The 21,909-nt window shown below is 49.3% G+C and overlaps 1 pseudogene; it reads right to left on the reverse strand.

Moving 5' to 3' along the window:
* Positions 1 to 21,909, reverse strand: part of LOC141073053 (uncharacterized) — a 59,700-nt pseudogene that overhangs the window by 22,098 nt on the left and 15,693 nt on the right.

Here is a 21,909-nt window from a genome sequence, read left to right on the forward strand (position 1 = left end):
CCACGCGGTTCTGCGTGGACTACAGGGGGCTCAACGCCATCACAACCTCTGATGCCCACCCAATGCCGCGCATTGAGGATCTGCTCGAGCGGTTGACAAACGCCAACTACATATCCATCATGGATTTGAGTCGGGGATACTGGCAGATTCCCCTGAGCCCTGAGGCGCAGGAGAAATCCGCCTTTATCACCCCCTTTGGACTGTACGAGTCCACGGTCATGCCCTTCGGCATGAAGAATGCCCCTGCCACTTTCCAGCGGATAGTCAACCACCTGCTTCGGGGACTGGAGGAGTACGCAGTGGCGTACTTAGACGATATTGCCGTCTTCAGTTCCACCTGGGAGGAACACCTTCAGCACCTCCAGGAGGTGCTCAAGCGTCTTCACCAGGCAGGCCTGACCATCAAGCCGGGGAAGTGCCAGATAGGCATGCGCAAGGTCCACTACCTGGGGCACCGGGTAGGCGGGGGTTCCATGAGTCCGGAGCCAGAAAAAGTGGACGCAATCGTGTCCTGGCCCACCCCCAGGACCAAGAAACAGGTGAAGTCCTTCTTGGGCACTGCAGGGTACTATAGGCGGTTCGTACAGGACTATAGCGCCCTTGCCAAACCCTTGACTGACCTCACCAAGCAGAGGCTACCCCAAACAGTCAACTGGACAGATGACTGTGAGGCGGCTTTCCAAGCTTTGAAAGCAGCCCTGTGCAACTCTCCAGTGTTGAAAGCAGTCGACAGCAGTCGCCCGTTTCTGGTACAGACCGACGCCAGCGAGTTTGGCCTTGGTGCTGTGCTTAGCCAGGTTGACTCGGGGGACCAAGAGCACCCCGTGTTGTACCTGAGCCGGAAACTTTTGCCGAGGGAAGTGGCATACTCGACCATCGAGAAGGAGTGTCTGGCCATGGTGTGGGCACTGCAGCGTTTGCAGCCCTACCTGTACGGGCGTGCCTTCACGGTGGTAACTGACCACAACCCTCTGAGCTGGTTGCACACAATGTCCGGAACCAATGGAAGATTGCTCCGCTGGAGCCTTTCCCTTCAACAGTACGATTTTACTGTAAAACACAGGAAGGGGAGTGAAAACGGCAATGCCGATGGGTTGTCCCGCCGGGGCGAACCCGCTGAGGTGCGCATGGCCGATTACCGAGAGGTAATGCCTCCTTAGCGCCCTCTTAAGGTGTGATGTACAATGTCTGCAAGATATGTTTTCTGTTGCAATGTGCTAACGAACCCTCCATTTTCTTTGAGAAGCTGCCTGCCAGTGTCTCAGTTACATTGCACACTACAGCAGCTTCCCTTCCCCCGAGTGCCATAAACCAATTTCCTGTCACCCCATTTGGCTTCTCTCAGCCTCAGCTGAAAGAGAAAAAAATGCGGGAAAAAGGTCTTTGTTTGAAATAAAACTTTAAGAGCCTGCCCTGCGAAAACCGTACCAAGTAGAGATATGAAAATCATATTTTTGTAACCTGAGCGGTCCCAGCTTCAATACCGTGTATCTTTTGAAGTTCTACCCTGTCCAGAACATGAGATCGGATTTGCGCCCAAATGGACGGTCATATCGCATAGATGTTTGATGTTTTCTTGATAGGCTCATTACGCTGGGAAACATGATACCACTGATGAGTCCATACCAGCTTCTCCCATAAAGTTATAGCTAATCTAAGTTTTGTAGCCAAAACATGACTTGGATAAGAGAGGTGGGATTAACCCAGCATGCATCTCTCCGTGATGTCACATAGCAAGTCTATAAAGCATTTCCTGGACAAAACCAGCTCAGAACAGCTGCAGAGTCCGTGCTGACAAGAACTCAGATGAGTGGAGACGTGCAGCTCCGCCTCCACCCCCCTTAAAAACACATGGGATGCCTAACAACAATATGGAACTGTGAGTGTGATCTCTTTGTTTTCTCCACTTTTATTTTATACCTGTACTGTACATATTTTAGGTCTCAATTTTATAGCAACTTTTATCTGTAATCACTGTCCTCTTTCGGAAAATAAATGATTTAATTATTTAGATCTGTCTCTATGCTCTAAGAATCGAACTATACGCCTTTGATAGATAATCGCTACTAATTCAAGGGGTTTGCCACGGACCCTCTTAATTTAACACTGTGAATTAAGTAACCATGACTGGTGGCAGCGCGTTGTGTACGGCTATTGCGGCTTGCTAGCAGTCTAGAAGGGTCTTATATTGCTGAATGAGGGGCTGCGGCCACAGCATTAATAATTCCCTTACTGCAGAAGCCTGATTGCCGGTTCACAACAGGCAGCCCGTCCGGCGACCAATTATCCTAGGTGCAGTTCCCTGACTGACCTGAGGGTAAGGGGGGCGTCGGAGAGCTGCGAGTTCCAAAGTGGAACTGAGAAAGTGGGATATACATAAATCCCCGCAGTACTTGGAAGATTGATAGCAGTGGTGGGGCATCCAAATTAAACTCCCCCTGCGGCAAATTGTAGAGCGAGATTAGCTTGCTGGATATTTTTGGTCACATGGTGCCAGTGGTGGGATAACTAAGATAAGCCCCAACGGTGCCTGTGATAGCCGTGTGCCGGCAGTGTGTCTCGTCCCTCCGTCCGCTGATACACCCGTGTCAGTGGTGGGACTGTGACATAGTGGTGACACAGGGTCCGCTGTCCGTCGCGTTTTGGTGGCAGCGGGACCCCCGTTTGTCGCCTCCGTAAGTGGACGAACAGCTGTGGGCTGGTCGTCACACTCACTTATTGAGGAAGGGGAGGAAACAATGGAAAAATGGAAATTAGCCCCATCAGGATGGGACTGAAACATTGATATTAACTACTAGGGTTGCTGGGTCCTACATCTCGCGCTAAAGACCCATTCTCAGCATCTGGGAAGAGAACATTTGCATATCTAAAATCCCATGGGGCACTGCATGGCCTATAACTCTCCATACTCAGAACTGTCGCTCTCCTCAAGGAGAAACATTACCCCTATAGAGAGTAGTGCGCGGTGATCTGACCTTCTCCTCCAGTACGGAAAGTTCTGTGCTTCTACGCCTGCAGAGCGAGTGGTGAATAGATGCGGGGCCGGAGAACGGCTGGAAAGCCTCCATGTCAGACTGACGGGTGATCGGCTCCACCACGTTCCATCTTTATGTCAGGACAGCGACTCGTGTCCCGAGGTCTGAGGGACGGTCCGGGGTCGATATTTATCCAGGACTTTGTGCACAGAACGGAGAAAGTGATTTGTCACAAAGGAGAAGAGAGAGAATGAAGGAGGAGTCCAAGGAAGGCGACACAAGTGTCAGCCAAGAGGGAGGAGCCGGACGCCGACCACGACTGATGACGACACTGAGCCTGCACCGATTCTGAGGGACGGACCACCGACAGCGGATTAGGGGGAAAATCATCCGTAAATTAACCCCGACTCTGCTGACTAACAATTCACAACAGACTTAGGGACCAAAAGAACTCACAGGAGTGAACAAAGAGAAGGATGAGACATCTGCAGAGAAAATGTGACCGATGCTCTAAGGAAGGAGAAAGATTCTGAAAGAAGCCGCCGAGAGTGAAGACTCAAGACTGATGAAGACAAGACGACAGCGGAGAAACCGCGACCCACAGATCAGAAGAAAATAATCAGGGAAATGAAAGCTGTTGTCAGACGGAGAAAATGTAGAGAAAACCAGAGCAAGTCTGGAGAAAACTCATCTATTATAGGAGGACGCCGGAGAGATGTCATCACATCCACCGGAGCCAACAAGGAGCCTCGCTGCTCACCTCGTGGTGTAAGAGGCCGGAGCTCCTCCATCATCACGGCCTGGTACCGATCCTGGTGTCCTTCTAGATACTCCCACTCCTCCATGGAGAGATAGACAGCGACGTCCTGACACCTTATAGGAACCTGACAACAACGACACTGTCATCACCCAGAATCCTCCAGTGCCGTCCTGTATAATGTCCCAGCAGTCACCTCTCCGCTCATCACCCAGAATCCTCCAGTGCCGTCCTGTATAATGTCCCAGCAGTCACCTCTCCGCTCATCACCCAGAATCCTCCAGTGCCGTCCTGTATAATGTCCCAGCAGTCACCTCTCCGCTCATCACCCAGAATCCTCCAGTGCCGTCCTGTATAATGTCCCAGCAGTCACCTCTCCGCTCATCACCCAGAATCCTCCAGTGCCGTCCTGTATAATGTCCCAGGAGTCACCTCTCCGCTCATTACCAAGAAACCTCCAGTGCCGTCCTGTATAATGTCCCAGCAGTCACCTCTCCGCTCATCACCCAGAATCCTCCAGTGCCCTCCTGTATAATGTCCCAGCAGTCACCTCTCCGCTCATCACCCAGAATCCTCCAGTGCCGTCCTGTATAATGTCCCAGCAGTCACCTCTCCGCTCATCACCCAGAAACCTCCAGTGCCGTCCTGTATAATGTCCCAGCAGTCACCTCTCCGCTCATCACCCAGAATCCTCCAGTGCCCTCCTGTATAATGTCCCAGCAGTCACCTCTCCGCTCATCACCCAGAATCCTCCAGTGCTGTCCTGTATAATGTCCCAGCAGTCACCTCTCCGCTCATCACCCAGAAACCTCCAGTGCCGTCCTGTAAAATGTCCCAGCAGTCACCTCTCCGCTCATCACCCAGAATCCTCCAGTGCCCTCCTGTATAATGTCCCAGCAGTCACCTCTCCGCTCATCACCCAGAATCCTCCAGTGCCCTCCTGTATAATGTCCCAGCAGTCACCTCTCCGCTCATCACCCAGAATCCTCCAGTGCCGTCCTGTATAATGTCCCAGCAGTCACCTCTCCGCTCATCACCCAGAAACCTCCAGTGCCATCCTGTATAATGTCCCAGCAGTCACCTCTCCGCTCATCACCCAGAATCCTCCAGTGCCCTCCTGTATAATGTCCCAGCAGTCACCTCTCCGCTCATCACCCAGAATCCTCCAGTGCCGTCCTGTTTGTCCCAGCAGTCACCTCTCCGCTCATCACCCAGAATCCTCCAGTGCCATCCTGTATAATGTCCCAGCAGTCACCTCTCCGCTCATCACCCAGAATCCTCCAGTGCCATCCTGTATAATGTCCCAGCAGTCACCTCTCCGCTCATCACCCAGAATCCTCCAGTGCCATCCTGTATAATGTCCCAGCAGTCACCTCTCCGCTCATCACCCAGAATCCTCCAGTGCCGTCCTATATAATGTCCCAGCAGTCACCTCTCCGCTCATCACCCAGAATCCTCCAGTGCCGTCCTGTATAGTGTCACAGCAGTCACCTCTCCTATCACCCAGAATCCTCCAGTGTCGTCCAGTATAATGTCCCAGCAATCACCTCTCCACTCATCACCCAGAATCCTCCAGTGCCGTCCAGTATAATATCCCAGCAGTCACCTCTCCACTCATCACCCAGAATCCTCCAGTGTCCTCCTGTATAATGTCCCAGCAGTCACCTCTCCGCTCATCACCCAGAATCCCCCAGTGCCATCCTGTATAATGTCCCAGCAGTCACCTCTCCGCTCAGCAGCTCGATCATCTTGTTGCTGAGCTCCAGGATCTTCTTGTTCCTCTCATGTATCGGGGAGTGCGGGGGAGGCTCTGTGATGGGGCCCGGGCTCCGCCCTCCTGACTCCTGGAGATGGATGATGGGAGTCACACAGTCCCCTGATGTCTTCCTCACTATTGTGTAATCCTGTGTATGGAGAGAGACACTTAGGGAGAAGAATTCCTTCCCGACTCCAGATCTGACAATCAGTAGAAATCCCGGGATCAATAACCGTCTCCAGTAATCTGGGGCCATAACCGGGAATATTATTACACTCCAGACAGACATCCCGGCCCCTCTACAGCTCTTATAGGGAATCCCCATGACAACTCCTCCGGGTAGAGAGCTCCACAGAATCCCTGCTCTTACAGTAGAGAATCCTTCTCTCCTATTCTGGATTTCCTCTTCCCGGTGTCGGACTCGTCACATCACACAATAAAGCTGATAGAAATGTAGAGGAGTTACCTCTCCGCTCAGCAGGGAGATGATCTCCAGGGCGCAGTGGAATAATCTCCTGGTGGTCTCATCCCTGTCCTCGTCCATCCTCGGGGGTCATTCAGGAGGAGGAGGGATCAGCACTGGATCAGCTGGAGGGATCTCGTCCTGCCGGCGTCTTCATGATGGAGAAGATGGAAATCACAGGGGGCGAGAGAACGACAATCACTAAATTCTGCCCAAATATCAACATTTATCAGGAAGAATCTGGAGGAAAAGCCACAAAACTCCACCGCGGCCTCCTCCGCCGATCTGACCGCTCATTATCAGCCTCGTAGGAGAAGGATGGTTACGGTGGTAACTACACCGTCAGCGGGGGACAGTCACCGTGGTAACTACACCTCCAGCGGTGGACGGTCACCGTGGTAACTACACCTCCAGCGGTGGACGGTCACCGTGGTAACTACACCTCCAGCGGTGGACGGTCACCGTGGTAACTACACCTTCAGCGGTGGACGGTCACCGTGGTAACTACACCTTCAGCGGTGGACGGTCACCGTGGTAACTACACCTCCAGCGGTGGACGGTCACCGTGGTAACTACACCTCCAGCGGTGGACGGTCACCGTGGTAACTACACCGTCAGCGGGAGACGGTCACCGTGGTAACTACACCTCCAGCGGGAGACGGTCACCGTGGTAACTACACCTCCAGCGGGAGACGGTCACCGTGGTAACTACACCTCCATCGGGGGACGGTCACCGTGGTAACTACACCTCCAGCGGGAGACGGTCACCGTGGTAACTACACCTCCAGCGGGAGACGGTCACCGTGGTAACTACACCTCCAGCGGGAGACGGTCACCGTGGTAACTACACCTCCAGCGGGGGACGGTCACCGTGGTAACTACACCTCCAGCGGGAGACGGTCACCGTGGTAACTACACCTCCATCGGGGGACGGTCACCGTGGTAACTCCACCTCCAGCGGGAGACGGTCACCGTGGTAACTCCACCTCCAGCGGGAGACGGTCACCGTGGTAACTACACCTCCAGCGGGGGACGGTCACCGTGGTAACTACACCTCCAGCGGGGTACGGTCACCGTGGTAACTATACCTCCAGCGGGGGCCGTGAGGTGAGGAGGAGACGCTGCACATCCCCCATACAATGCTGCCCGTCCCCAACACTGAGGAGCCGCAGTCACATGGAGCAGGAGCCTCCACAGGAACAGCTCTGATCTCCCCCCACACTCTCCTCTCACAGATTCACCACAAACCCTCCTGTCATCTCACCGGAATGGCGGGAACCGGAAATCTGCTGCTGGCTGACCCCAGAGAACACGAGCTGCGCACACCCGGGACGGAGCGGCTGCACTGAGCGCGGGAGGACCTGTGGTGACGTCACCGTCATGTGATCAGAGGCGGGGCTCAGGAGAGAAGGGGTGAAGGACCTGTGGTGACGTCACCGTCATGTGACTAGGGGGCGGGGCTCAGGAGAGAAGTGGTGAAGGACCTGTGGTGACGTCACCGTCATGTGACCAGGGGGCGGGGCTCAGGAGAGAAGAGGCGAAGAACATGTGGGGACGTCACTGTCATGTGACCAGGGGGCGGGGCTCAGGAGAGAAGAGGCGAAGAACATGTGGTGACGTCACCCAGCTCCTCCCCTCAGTGCAGCAGGCTCCTCCTGTAGTGCTGTAGTGAGGGCTCTCCCTGGTTTCGGCTCCTCTTGCACATAGTGACACTTTCCCGCTTTTCTCCCTTCTCTATAAAGCCTGGGCCTCGTTATACAGCTGTCCCGGTGTGTAGTGGAGGCTCCTCCGCCATGTTGTCAGCCTGTGGCTCTTGTCTGTGCTGTGACTTGTTGTTCTCTGGTCTTTCTCCACCAGTCAGTGCAGTGACATGGGCGGCGCTGGAGGAGGGTCTTGTAGACGGATCTCTCCCCGCACACAGGCAGATTACAGGACGGAGCCCAGCAGCTGAGATGGGAAGATGAGGTGATTCTGATTGCTGCCGACTCCTCCTCCTGCTGGGTGTACACAGCACTACAACTCCCAGCAAGTCACACAGAGCATGGCTGCAGCCCTGGTTACATGCTGACTCTAGTCACAGTGAGCAGTATAGGGTAATATATGGTGCTGGTGCAGTGTAGGATGTGGCGTCCCAGCAGGGTGTGCGGCCCATACAGTATAGGGTAATATATGGCGCTGGTGCAGTGTAGGGTGTGGCGTCCCAGCAGGGTGTGCGGCCCATACAGTATAGGGTAATATATGGCGCTGGTGCAGTGTAGGGTGTGGCGTCCCAGCAGGGTATGCGGCCCATACAGTATAGGGTAATATATGGCGCTGGTGCAGTGTAGGGTGTGGTACCCCAGCAGTGTGTGCGGCCCATACAGTATAGGGTAATATATGGCGCTGGTGCAGTGTAGGATGTGCGGCCCATACAGTATAGGGTAATATATGGCGCTGGTGCAGTGTAGGGTGTGGCGTCCCAGCAGTGTGTGCGGCCCATACAGTATAGGGTAATATATGGCGCTGGTGCAGTGTAGGATGTGCGGCCCATACAGTATAGGGTAATATATGGCGCTGGTGCAGTGTAGGGTGTGGCGTCCCAGCAGGGTGTGCGGCCCATACAGTATAGGGTAATATATGGCGCTGGTGCAGTGTAGGGTGTGGCGTCCCAGCAGGGTGTGCGGCCCGTACAGTATAGGGTAATATATGGCGCTGGTGCAGTGTAGGATGTGCGGCCCATACAGTATAGGGTAATATATGGCGCTGGTGCAGTGTAGGGTGTGGCGTCCCAGCAGTGTGTGCAGCCTATACAGTATAGGGTAATATATGGCGCTGGTGCAGTGTAGGATGTGCGGCCCATACAGTATAGGGTAATATATGGCGCTGGTGCAGTGTAGGGTGTGGCGTCCCAGCAGTGTGTGCGGCCCATACAGTATAGGGTAATATATGGCGCTGGTGCAGTGTAAGGTGTGGCGTCCCAGCAGGGTGTGCAGCCTATACAGTATAGGGTAATATATGGCGCTGGTGCAGTGTAGGGTGTGGCGTCCCAGCAGTGTGTGCGGCCCATACAGTATAGGGTAATATATGGCGCTGGTGCAGTGTAAGGTGTGGCGTCCCAGCAGGGTGTGCAGCCTATACAGTATAGGGTAATATATGGCGCTGGTGCAGTGTAGGGTGTGGCGTCCCAGCAGTGTGTGCGGCCCATACAGTATAGGGTAATATATGGCGCTGGTGCAGTGTAGGGTGTGCGGCCCATACAGTATAGGGTAATATATGGCGCTGGTGCAGTGTAGGGTGTGGCGTCCCAGCAGGGTGTGCGGCCCATACAGTATAGGGTAATATATGGCGCTGGTGCAGTGTAGGATGTGCGGCCCATACAGTATAGGGTAATATATGGCGCTGGTGCAGTGTAGGATGTGGCGTCCCAGCAGTGTGTGCAGCCTATACAGTATAGGGTAATATATGGCGCTGGTGCAGTGTAAGGTGTGGCGTCCCAGCAGGGTGTGCAGCCTATACAGTATAGGGTAATATATGGCGCTGGTGCAGTGTAGGATGTGGCGTCCCAGCAGTGTGTGCGGCCCATACAGTATAGGGTAATATATGGCGCTGGTGCAGTGTAGGGTGTGGCGCCCCAGCAGGGTGTGCAGCCTATACAGTATAGGGTAATATATGGCGCTGGTGCAGTGTAGGGTGTGGCGCCCCAGTAGGGTGTGCGGCCCATACAGTATAGGGTAATATATGGCGCTGGTGCAGTGTAGTATGTGGCGCCCCAGCAGGGTGTGCGGCCTATACAGTATAGTGTAATATATGGCGCTGGTGCAGTGTAGGGTGTGGCGTCCCAGCAGTGTGTGCGGCCCATACAGTATAAGGTAATATATGGCGCTGGTGCAGTGTAGGATGTGGCGTCCCAGCAGTGTGTGCGGCCCGTACAGTATAGGGTAATATATGGCGCTGGTGCAGTGTAGGGTGTGGCGTCCCAGCAGGGTGTGCGGCCCGTACAGTATAGGGTAATATATGGCGCTGGTGCAGTGTAGGGTGTGGCGTCCCAGCAGGGTGTGCGGCCCGTACAGTATAGGGTAATATATGGCGCTGGTGCAGTGTAGGGTGTGGCGTCCCAGCAGTGTGTGCGGCCCATACAGTATAGGGTAATATATGGCGCTGGTGCAGTGTAGGATGTGGCGTCCCAGCAGGGTGTGCGGCCCGTACAGTATAGGGTAATATATGGCGCTGGTGCAGTGTAGGGTGTGGCGTCCCAGCAGTGTGTGCGGCCCATACAGTATAAGGTAATATATGGCGCTGGTGCAGTGTAGGATGTGGCGTCCCAGCAGGGTGTGCGGCCCGTACAGTATAGGGTAATATATGGCGCTGGTGCAGTGTAGGGTGTGGCGTCCCAGCAGTGTGTGCGGCCCATACAGTATAGGGTAATATATGGCGCTGGTGCAGTGTAGGATGTGGCGTCCCAGCAGGGTGTGCGGCCCATACAGTATAGGGTAATATATGGCGCTGGTGCAGTGTAGGATGTGGCGTCCCAGCAGGATGTGCGGCCCATACAGTATAGGGTAATATATGGTGCTGGTGCAGTGTAGGGTGTGGCGTCCCAGCAGTGTGTGCAGCCTATACAGTATAGGGTAATATATGGCGCTGGTGCAGTGTAAGGTGTGGCGTCCCAGCAGGGTGTGCAGCCTATACAGTATAGGGTAATATATGGCGCTGGTGCAGTGTAGGATGTGGCGTCCCAGCAGTGTGTGCGGCCCATACAGTATAGGGTAATATATGGCGCTGGTGCAGTGTAGGGTGTGGCGCCCCAGCAGGGTGTGCAGCCTATACAGTATAGGGTAATATATGGCGCTGGTGCAGTGTAGGGTGTGGCGCCCCAGTAGGGTGTGCGGCCCATACAGTATAGGGTAATATATGGCGCTGGTGCAGTGTAGTATGTGGCGCCCCAGCAGGGTGTGCGGCCTATACAGTATAGGGTAATATATGGCGCTGGTGCAGTGTAGGGTGTGGCGTCCCAGCAGTGTGTGCGGCCCATACAGTATAAGGTAATATATGGCGCTGGTGCAGTGTAGGATGTGGCGTCCCAGCAGTGTGTGCGGCCCGTACAGTATAGGGTAATATATGGCGCTGGTGCAGTGTAGGGTGTGGCGTCCCAGCAGGGTGTGCGGCCCGTACAGTATAGGGTAATATATGGCGCTGGTGCAGTGTAGGGTGTGGCGTCCCAGCAGGGTGTGCGGCCCGTACAGTATAGGGTAATATATGGCGCTGGTGCAGTGTAGGGTGTGGCGTCCCAGCAGTGTGTGCGGCCCATACAGTATAGGGTAATATATGGCGCTGGTGCAGTGTAGGATGTGGCGTCCCAGCAGGGTGTGCGGCCCGTACAGTATAGGGTAATATATGGCGCTGGTGCAGTGTAGGGTGTGGCGTCCCAGCAGTGTGTGCGGCCCATACAGTATAAGGTAATATATGGCGCTGGTGCAGTGTAGGATGTGGCGTCCCAGCAGGGTGTGCGGCCCGTACAGTATAGGGTAATATATGGCGCTGGTGCAGTGTAGGGTGTGGCGTCCCAGCAGTGTGTGCGGCCCATACAGTATAGGGTAATATATGGCGCTGGTGCAGTGTAGGATGTGGCGTCCCAGCAGGGTGTGCGGCCCATACAGTATAGGGTAATATATGGCGCTGGTGCAGTGTAGGATGTGGCGTCCCAGCAGGGTGTGCGGCCCATACAGTATAGGGTAATATATGGAGCTAGTGCAGTGTAGGATGTGGCGTCCCAGCAGGGTGTGCGGCCCATACAGTATAGGGTAATATATGGCGCTGGTGAAGTGTAGGATGTGGCGTCCCAGCAGGGTGTTCAGCCCATACAGTATAGGGTAATATATGGCGCTGGTGCAGTGTAGGATGTGGCGTCCCAGCAGTGTGTGCGGCCCATACAGTATAGGGTAATATATGGCGCTGGTGCAGTGTAGGGTGTGGCGTCCCAGCAGGGTGTGCGGCCCATACAGTATAGGGTAATATATGGAGCTAGTGCAGTGTAGGATGTGGCGTCCCAGCAGGGTGTGCGGCCCATACAGTATAGGGTAATATATGGCGCTGGTGAAGTGTAGGATGTGGCGTCCCAGCAGGGTGTTCAGCCCATACAGTATAGGGTAATATATGGCGCTGGTGCAGTGTAGGATGTGGCGCCTCAGCAGGGTGTGCAGCCTATACAGTATAGGGTAATATATGGCGCTGGTGCAGTGTAGGGTGTGGCGCCCCAGCAGGGTGTGCAGCCTATACAGTATAGGGTAATATATGGCGCTGGTGCAGTGTAGGGTGTGGCGCCCCAGTAGGGTGTGCGGCCCATACAGTATAGGGTAATATATGGCGCTGGTGCAGTGTAGGATGTGGCGCCCCAGCAGGGTGTGCGGCCTATACAGTATAGGGTAATATATGGCGCTGGTGCAGTGTAGGGTGTGGCGTCCCAGCAGTGTGTGCGGCCCATACAGTATAAGGTAATATATGGCGCTGGTGCAGTGTAGGATGTGGCGTCCCAGCAGGGTGTGCGGCCCATACAGTATAGGGTAATATATGGCGCTGGTGCAGTGTAGGATGTGGCGTCCCAGCAGGGTGTGCGGCCCATACAGTATAGGGTAATATATGGAGCTAGTGCAGTGTAGGATGTGGCGTCCCAGCAGGGTGTGCGGCCCATACAGTATAGGGTAATATATGGCGCTGGTGAAGTGTAGGATGTGGCGTCCCAGCAGGGTGTGCGGCCTATACAGTATAGGGTAATATATGGCGCTGGTGCAGTGTAGGGTGTGGCGTCCCAGCAGTGTGTGCGGCCCATACAGTATAAGGTAATATATGGCGCTGGTGCAGTGTAGGATGTGGCGTCCCAGCAGGGTGTGCGGCCCATACAGTATAGGGTAATATATGGCGCTGGTGCAGTGTAGGATGTGGCGTCCCAGCAGGGTGTGCGGCCCATACAGTATAGGGTAATATATGGAGCTGGTGCAGTGTAGGATGTGGCGTCCCAGCAGGGTGTGCGGCCCATACAGTATAGGGTAATATATGGCGCTGGTGAAGTGTAGGATGTGGCGTCCCAGCAGGGTGTTCAGCCCATACAGTATAGGGTAATATATGGCGCTGGTGCAGTGTAGGATGTGGCGTCCCAGCAGTGTGCGGCCCATACAGTATAGGGTAATATATGGCGCTGGTGCAGTGTAGGGTGTGGCGTCCCAGCAGGGTGTGCGGCCCATACAGTATAGGGTAATATATGGCGCTGGTGCAGTGTAGGATGTGGCGTCCCAGCAGGGTGTGGCCCATACAGTATAGGGTAATATATGGAGATGGTGCAGTGTAGGATGTGGCGTCCCAGCAGGGTGTGTGGCCCATACAGTATAGGGTAATATATGGAGCTGGTGCAGTGTAGGATGTGGCGTCCCAGCAGGGTGTGCGGCCCATACAGTATAGGGTAATATATGGCGCTGGTGCAGTGTAGGGTGTGGCGTCCCAGCAGGGTGTGCGGCCCATACAGTACAGGGTAATATATGTTGCTGGTGCAGTGTAGGATGTGGCGTCCCAGCAGGGTGTGCGGCCCATACAGTATAGGGTAATATATGGTGCTGGTGCAGTGTAGGATGTGGCGTCCCAGCAGGGTGTGCGGCCCATACAGTATATGGTAATATATGGCGCTGGTACAGTGTAGGATGTGGCGCCCCAGCAGGGTGTGCAGCCCGTACAGTATAGGGTAATATATGGCGCTGTTGCAGTGTAGGGTATGGCGTCCCAGTAGTGTGTGCGGCCCATACAGTATAGGGTAATATATGGCGCTGGTGCAGTGTAGAATGTGGCGTTCCAGCAGGGTGTGCGGCCCGTACAGTATAGGGTAATATATGGCACTGGTGCAGTGTAAGATGTGGCGTCCCAGCAGGGTGCGCGGCCCGTACAGTATAGAGTAATATATGGCGCTGTTGAATTGTAGGATGTGGCGCCCAAGTAGGGAGTGCGGCCCGTACAGTATAGGGTAATATATGGCGCTGGTGCAGTGTAGGACGTGGCGCCCCAGCAGGGTGTGCGGTCCATACAGTATAGGGTAATATATGGCACTGTTGCAGTGAAGGGTGTGGCGCCCCAGTAGGGTGTGCGGCCCATACAGTATAGGGTAATATATGGCGCTGGTGCAGTGTAGGGTGTGGTGCCCCAGAAGGGTATGCAACCCGCACAGTATAGGGTAATATATGGCGCTGGTGCAGTGTAGGGTGTGGCGCCCCAGCAGGGTGTGCGGCCCGTACAGTATAGGGTAATATATGGTGCTGTTTAATTGTAGGATGTGGCGCCCCAGTAGGGTGAGCGGCCCTTACAGTATAGGGTAATATATGGTGCTGGCGCAGTGTAGGATGTGGCGCCCCTGTAGGGTATGCGGCCCGTACAGTATAGGGTAATATATGGCGTTGGTGCAGTGTAGGATGTGGCTTCCCAGTAGAGTGTGCGGCCCATACAGTATAGGGTAATGTATGGCGCTGGTTCAGTGTAGGGTGTGGTACCCCAGTAGGGTGTGCGGCCCATACAGTATAGGGTAATATATGGCGCTGGTGCAGTGTAGGGTATGGCGTCCCAGTAGCGTGTGCGGCCCGTACAGTATAACATCACATTTGGCATCAGACGGTCATTTCTTGGAGCATTAAGTTCCATTTATTCTACATTTGCATTCATTATTGTTGATCGTTTTCGATCCTGCTGGAGACCTTCATCAGAACTGATCGCCTGCGGAGGAGGAGCTCTGGTGATCATGTGCTTGCGAGCAGCGTCACGGGGATTCAGTATATATGTATATGCGAAACCTTATAAAAAGGGGACTATAAATGGGTTAATTGTAATATGAGGAACAATACACAGAAGCTGATCGCTAGGTGAGCAGGGCCTATCTAGGACATTCAGCTTTTGTATATTATTGTTCCTGATATTACAATTAACCCATTTATTGTGCCCTTTTGAAGGATTTTGTATATACAAACATTTACTTTTAAGTTAATTGCAGAAAGTTTTTTTTATTTTTTTTACTCTAGTTGATTCTCATTAATATTTGACCCCCTTTTGCCTTATAAAAAAAAAAAAAAAAAATTCCTACAAGAGTGTAATTACAGCAGGAGAGGCTGGGACTAGTACAGGCTAATTTGCATATTAAACATCACTAAAAAAAGATCCGCCCACTCTATACACAACAGCTATAATTCACAGATAATTAAAAATGGGTGATTCTACATGAAAGAGCAGAGAGGAGACACACATGAGCAATAGGGATACTGGCCCTACTTACGACCTAGTGGTTACCCTACCTTGCTGTGATATGGAACCCCACCCACCGAGATGTCTGCTCGCCCTCACTGACCCTAATAGACCCTGCAAAAATAAAGAAAGCACCACTGTGAAGAAAAAAACATGTGACCGTAAAGAGCCATAATGATGGTGACACTAAATGGATGTAAAGCTTATCTAGTCAGGTACTCAATTCACAAATATATTGAATAGTGGGGATCAGGGGTATTGGTTGCTAAGAGCAAGCCGAAATTGGGTCTAGTTTGAATTTTGGTTGAATGTTCCGGGCCAACCGTCTGGTGCATTGCTGAGAGAGAGGTTATGGCAGTTAATGGTTCCATTTTAGAAGATTACACTGTTCCCGATTAATGGTCATAAGGGTCAAGGCCAACTCATGAATGGCAGTCAATTTAGAATATATGTGATATACTGCAATATATATATATATATATATATATATATATATATACTTGGTATGCTCTGGTTGATATCTGGGGGATTGGGGAGAGTTATTATATATATACACACAGACACAGTGGGTTCGGAAAGTTTTCAGACCCTTTTAAATTTTTCACTCTTTGTTTCATTGCAGCCATTTGGTAAATTTAAAAAAAGTTCATTTTTTTCTCATTAATGTACACCCTGCACCCCATCATGACTGAAAAAAAAGAAATGTAGAAATTTTTGCAATTTTATTAAGAAAAACTGAACTATCCCATGGTCATAAGTATTCAGCCCCTTTGCTCACACACTCATATTTCAGTCACATGCTGTCCATTTCCTCGTGATCCTCCTTGAGATGGCTCTACTCCTTCATTGGAGTCCAGCTGTGTTTAATTAAACTGATAGCACTTGATTTGTAAAGGCGCACACCTGTCTATATAAGAGCTCACAGTGCATGTCACACCAAATGAGAATCATGAGGTCAAAGGAACTGGCCAAGGAGCTCAGAGACAGAATTGTGGCAAGGCACAGATCTGACCAAGGTTACAAAAGAATTTCTCCAGCACTCAAGGTTCCTAAGAGCACAGTGGCCTCATCTACTACATTGTTAACAAAATCGGTGTTCTCAAGACACCCATACTTTTAAGAGTTGTGATGGAGCACAAAGTTGCTGACTCCGTCACTTACACCAGCAGGCCATGGGTATCATTAGAAATATTGGTCTTGTAGAAAATTTTCCTTTCCTCCATCCAGGATATTAATAATATATCCATCTGGTTCTTGGGGACAAGAACAACATGGGCCTGTGTGATTCCAAATGCCAGGGCAGAATTTCAGTCCTAGTCCGTACCTGGCTGTACTAGCTCAAAAGGGTGCTTCTACTCAATACTGAGCAAAGGGGCTGAATACTTATGACCATGGGATATTTCAGTTTTTCTTTTTTAATTAATTTGCAAAAAAATTCTACATTTGTTTTTTTTCCGTCAAGACGGGGTGCAGAGTGTACATTAATGAGAACAAAAATGAACTTTTTTGAATTTACCAAATGGCTGCAATGAAATAAAGGGTGAAAAATTTAAATGGGTCTGAATACTTTCTGAACCCACTGTATGTATGTATGTGTGTGTATATATATATATATATATATATATATATATGATAATAAAAAAACAGATGGAGATGTTTATATAACTGGACAGTCTTCAAATTTAACAGATAGTAACAATGTGATAGTCTACTATGTAACCATGAACTTATTAATGTTGAACGGAAGATTTACATTGTTGTATATTCTCATCAATAAAAAAAAAACAAATGAGTTATATTATTAACATTTTATGTTTCATTACAAAAATGTTCTATGAAATTCAGTATTGGCAGAATTTTACAAATTGTTCCTGTGTTCAGTGAGATATTAAAAAAAATCATATTTTTCAAAGGGAGTAATAATGTATGCAGATAAAGGTTTATTAACATTTATATAACAGAACATAATTACAGTTTCGTTCCTGCATGCCTTCTCTCCTGTTTTACAAGATATGATTTATGTATGAAAGATTTCCACCATTCTGAACATGTTTCTATGTGTGACTTCTCTCGTGGCTCACAAGACTTGATTTTTTTGTGTAGCATTTCTCAGTGTGAACATGAATACGGCTTCTCTCCTGTGTGGATTCTCTGATGTTTAATAAGATTCCTTTTATCTGGAAAGCATTCCCCACATTCTGGACATGAATATGACTTCTCTCCTATGCGAATTCTCTCATGGCTTACAAGACTTCATTTTTTTGTAAAGCACTTCTCACAGAGTGAACATTACGGCTTTTATCTTGTGTGAATTTTCTGATGTCCATGAAGTTTTGATTTATCTCTAAAGCTTTTTCCACATTGTACACAAGAAAACGGTTTCTCCCCTGTGTGAATTTTTTGATGTTTATCAAGATATGTTTTTTCTCTAAAACATTTATCACATTCTGAACATGAATACGGCTTCTCCCCTGTATGAATTCTCTGATGTATAATAAGATTCCCTTTAACTGTGAAGGACTTCCCACATTCTGAACATGAATACGGCTTCTCTCCTGTGTGGATTTTCTGATGTTTAACAAGTTGTGATTTCTCTGTAAAGCACTTTCCACATTGCAAACATGAAAAAGGTTTTTCTCCTGTGTGAATTCTTAGATGTTTAACAAGATCTGCTTTACCTCTAAAACATTTCCCACATTCTGAACATGAAAATGGCTTTTCTCCTGTGTGAATTTTCTCATGTGTAGTAAGAATGGATTTATATATAAAAGATTTCCCACATTCTGAACAAGAAAATGGATTTTCTCCTGTATGCATTCTCTCATGCGTAGCAAGGTGTGATTTATTTAAAAAATATTTCCCACATAATGAACATGAATACGGCTTCTCTCCTGTGTGAATTTTATGATGTCTGATAAGACTCTCTTTATCTGTGAAGGATTTCCCACATTCTGAACATGACTTTTCTCCTGTGTGAATTTTCTGATGTCTAATAAGATGTCCTTTATGTGTAAAGCATTTCCCACATTCTGAACATGAAAATGGCTTTTCTCCTGTGTGAATTCTCTCATGTGTAGTTAGAATTGATTTATATATAAAAGATTTCCCACATTCTGAACATGAAAATGGCTTTTCTCCTCTGTGAATTTTTTGATGTCTAATAAGACTCCCTTTATCTGTAAAGCATTTTTCACATTCCAGACATGAAAATGGCTTTTCTCCTGTGTGACTTCTCTCATGTATAACAAATGTTGATTTCTTTGTAAAGCATTTCCCACATTCTGAACAGGAGTATGGCTTCTCTCCTGTGTGAATTCTCCCATGTCTAACACATTTTGATTTATTTGTAAAGCTTTTACCACATTCTGAACAGGAGTATGGCTTCTCTCCTTTGTGCTTTCTCTGTGATAAAACATCTGAGATTTTTTCAAGCTGCTTGTCACACTGAAATCTTGTATCCACTTTGTCACCTGGAATTGTGGTAACAATGTGAGATTGCTCAGGAGAGGGTTCCTCATGATTAGGAGGATTATAAGACAGTGAAGTACTGTGAAGTCCAGGAGCTCCATGAAGGGTAATGAGGTTTTCTCCATTAGACTGCTTCCTGACTTCTTCTTCTTTAAAACTTAGTGATAAACTGTTATTCTCACAAGGATTTCCTATAAGGATAAAAGATAGATTGGATGTGAATTTTTTCTACAGCACAAGAGATTACTACATTTATTTGATGGAGCTCACAATGAAGATCCTCGTCAGCGAAAGTACCAGTAATAAGGAAGACAACTACATGCCATAACATTAACACAATGACGGGTAAAATGAATAACACTGATAAACTGGTGACATTGGCACAAGTCAGGGGTGGCAGAGATTAGACAGCAGACAGTACTTAAAGGAAACCGGTCATCAGAAATTACCCCCTTAATGTACAAGCAATGCCATTTCACTCTCATAGCAAGCTTCATATCATGCCTTTAGTGTATAGTGGAGTTTTAATATTTCAGTACCGTATGCCAATGAGATAGACTAGTCACATAGGTGGCCCTACATCCAGGAGCAGTCAAGCTCCAGCTACCGTAATCATGTCCAGAACACGCCTAAAGGCATGATAGGAAACCTTAGAAAGAAACTGAAATAGAACTAAAGATACATTAAGAGGGTAAATCCTAATTATAAATTTGACAGAGAGAGAGTGGCCCATCTGTCAGTCCATTGTTTCCCCCTCAACATGATCCTGGGATGTTGAGGAATTGCTTTGCCAACTGGAGGCTACCAATGGCCTCAGGCTGTGTGCCATGTCCAACAGATTACAAGATCAGAACTGAGTCTAATAAATTGCCTGTCAGGATAACAATGACAGCGAGTATTTACAGGAGAAATACTAGCATTTTCCTAGGTCGATCTGTGCTCATCCAGCATAACTCGAGGAGATAACTGGAACATGTTCAAATCCAAGATGTCTTGGGCGAGAACACTGGTTTTACACTATATATGATGATTCTTGAATCAAGGATCATTTGTTATGGTTTGGTACTATTGCATTGCTTTAATGATTTTTGGGTGTTATTATGGCACCCTCTATGCCACTGTGGTTATGACTGAGTCTGCTGGCCTTGGCCTAAAGTACCACTGTGATGCACCTTGTGGTTTTGTGGCTCTTTGCTTTGATGTGTGACCTAGTTCTAGTTGTTGTGGTGTATTAGGTGCATGTGACATACATTATGTGTTTGGCACTGTGCTCTCCTTATACCACTAACAGGAATATTTACACTGTCGTAAATTTTTCATTTTTACAAGGGTAACATGGAGAAAATGGACCATGCAATTTATTGTGCAATTTCTCCTGAGCACCACGATCGCTCATATGTAGTGGGAAACTATTATTTGGGCTCATTATAAGGGTGCAGAAGGAAAGGCACCTATTTGAATTTTGGAGCACCATTTTGTCTTGAATAGATTTCGAATACCATGTCACATATGTTGATCCTCAGATGTGCCAAAAGAGTAGAAACCCCCACAAGTGAACCCATTTTGAAAACTACACCCCTAAAGGAATTTGTGTGTGGTGAGCAAATTGAACCCACAGGTGGTTCATAGAATTTAATAACTTTGGGATATGAAAATTAAAGAAAACTTTCACAAGAATGTTAGTTATTGTAGCTCTAAATTTTTCATTTTCAAAGTACCAGGAGAAAATGGACCGTTTAATTTGTTGTGCAATTACTCCAGACTAGACCAATACCCCAAATGTGTTCATAAACTACTGCTTGGATGCACGGCAGGGTTCAGAAGGAAAGGAGCGCCATTTGATTTCTTGAGCAAAATTTTGGCTGGAAAAGATTCTGAACGCCATGTTACATTTAAAGAGCCCCTGACATGCCAAAACCAGTAATAACTCCCTCATGTGACCCCATTTTGGTAACTATACCCCTCAACGCATTCATCTCGGCATAACACAGGTAGTTCAAATAATTTTATCTAGTTCCCAAGTGAATGTTATAACACTGGGGTGTGAAAATTAAAAATTTACATTTTTTTTCACCAAAATGTTGCTTCAGTCCCAAATTTTAAATTTTCACAAGAAAAGCAGGAGTAATTGGACAATGCAATTTTTTGTGCAATTTCTCCTGAGTATGCAGATGCCCCGTATGTGGGGGAAAACTACTGTTGAGGCACAAGGCAAAGCTCATAAGGGAAGGAGCACCATCTGAATTTTGGTTTGGAATAGGTTGCGGATGCCATGTCATATTTGAAAATTCCGACATGACAAAACTCCAAAAGTCCCCACAAGTTACCCAAATTTGTGAACTACCAGTGGTGTAACTACAACAGGTGTAGGGGTTGCAATCGCACCCGGGCCCTGGTGCCTAGGGGGCCCTAAATGTCCCTCTGGCCTATAGAAAAAGACGATTGCCATTAAAGATTTAAAATATTTGGGGGCCCCGTTGGAGCTTTCGCATCGGGGCCCATGAGTTTCAAGTTACGCCACTGGAAACTACACTTCTCGAGGAATTCATCTAGTGTTCAGAGCATTTTTTAACCCTCAGGAGATCTACAGAATTGGATAACATTGGGCTGAGTAAATTAAAAATCACCATTTTTCCCATTAAAATGTTGCTTTGGCTCCAAGTTTTTAATTTTCAGAAAGGATAATAGGAGAAAACAAAAAGGTTTAATTTGTTTTGCAATACTCCTGAGTGTGCCATTACTCTACATGTAAGGCCTGTTTCACACTTCCGTTTTTGACAATCAGTCAAGATCCGCCGAATTGGGAAAAAAACGGATCCGCCATTTTTCCCCATTGACTTTCATTATCGGCGTATTTTGACTGATGTTGGTCCGTTGCGTCCGTATTTTTGCGGATCCGCCAAAATTTGGGCGTCCGCAAAGATTTCAGAACGGACCATGCAACTTTTTTTGGCCTACGGATCCGGCAGACATTGATTTAACCCGCAATTCTCTCTAAGTGCCGGATGAAAAAATCTCTCTCTCGTCGCCATATCACCTGAGTCGGTAACTGCTCTGCTGCTCCCGCCTGCATCATCGCCCGATCTGCTGCTCCCGCCTGCATCATCGCCTGATCTGCTGCTCCCGCCTGCATCATCGCCCGATCTGCTGCTCCCGCCTGCATCATCGCCCGATCTGCTGCTCCCGCCTGCATCATCGCCCGATCTGCTGCTCCCGCCTGCATCATCGCCCGATCTGCGGCTCC

The sequence above is a fragment of the Dendrobates tinctorius genome, unplaced genomic scaffold, assembly GCF_039654945.1.
Source record: "Dendrobates tinctorius isolate UK_male_01 unplaced genomic scaffold, ASM3965494v1 ptg000296l, whole genome shotgun sequence".
Classification (NCBI taxonomy): Eukaryota; Metazoa; Chordata; class Amphibia; order Anura; family Dendrobatidae; genus Dendrobates; species Dendrobates tinctorius.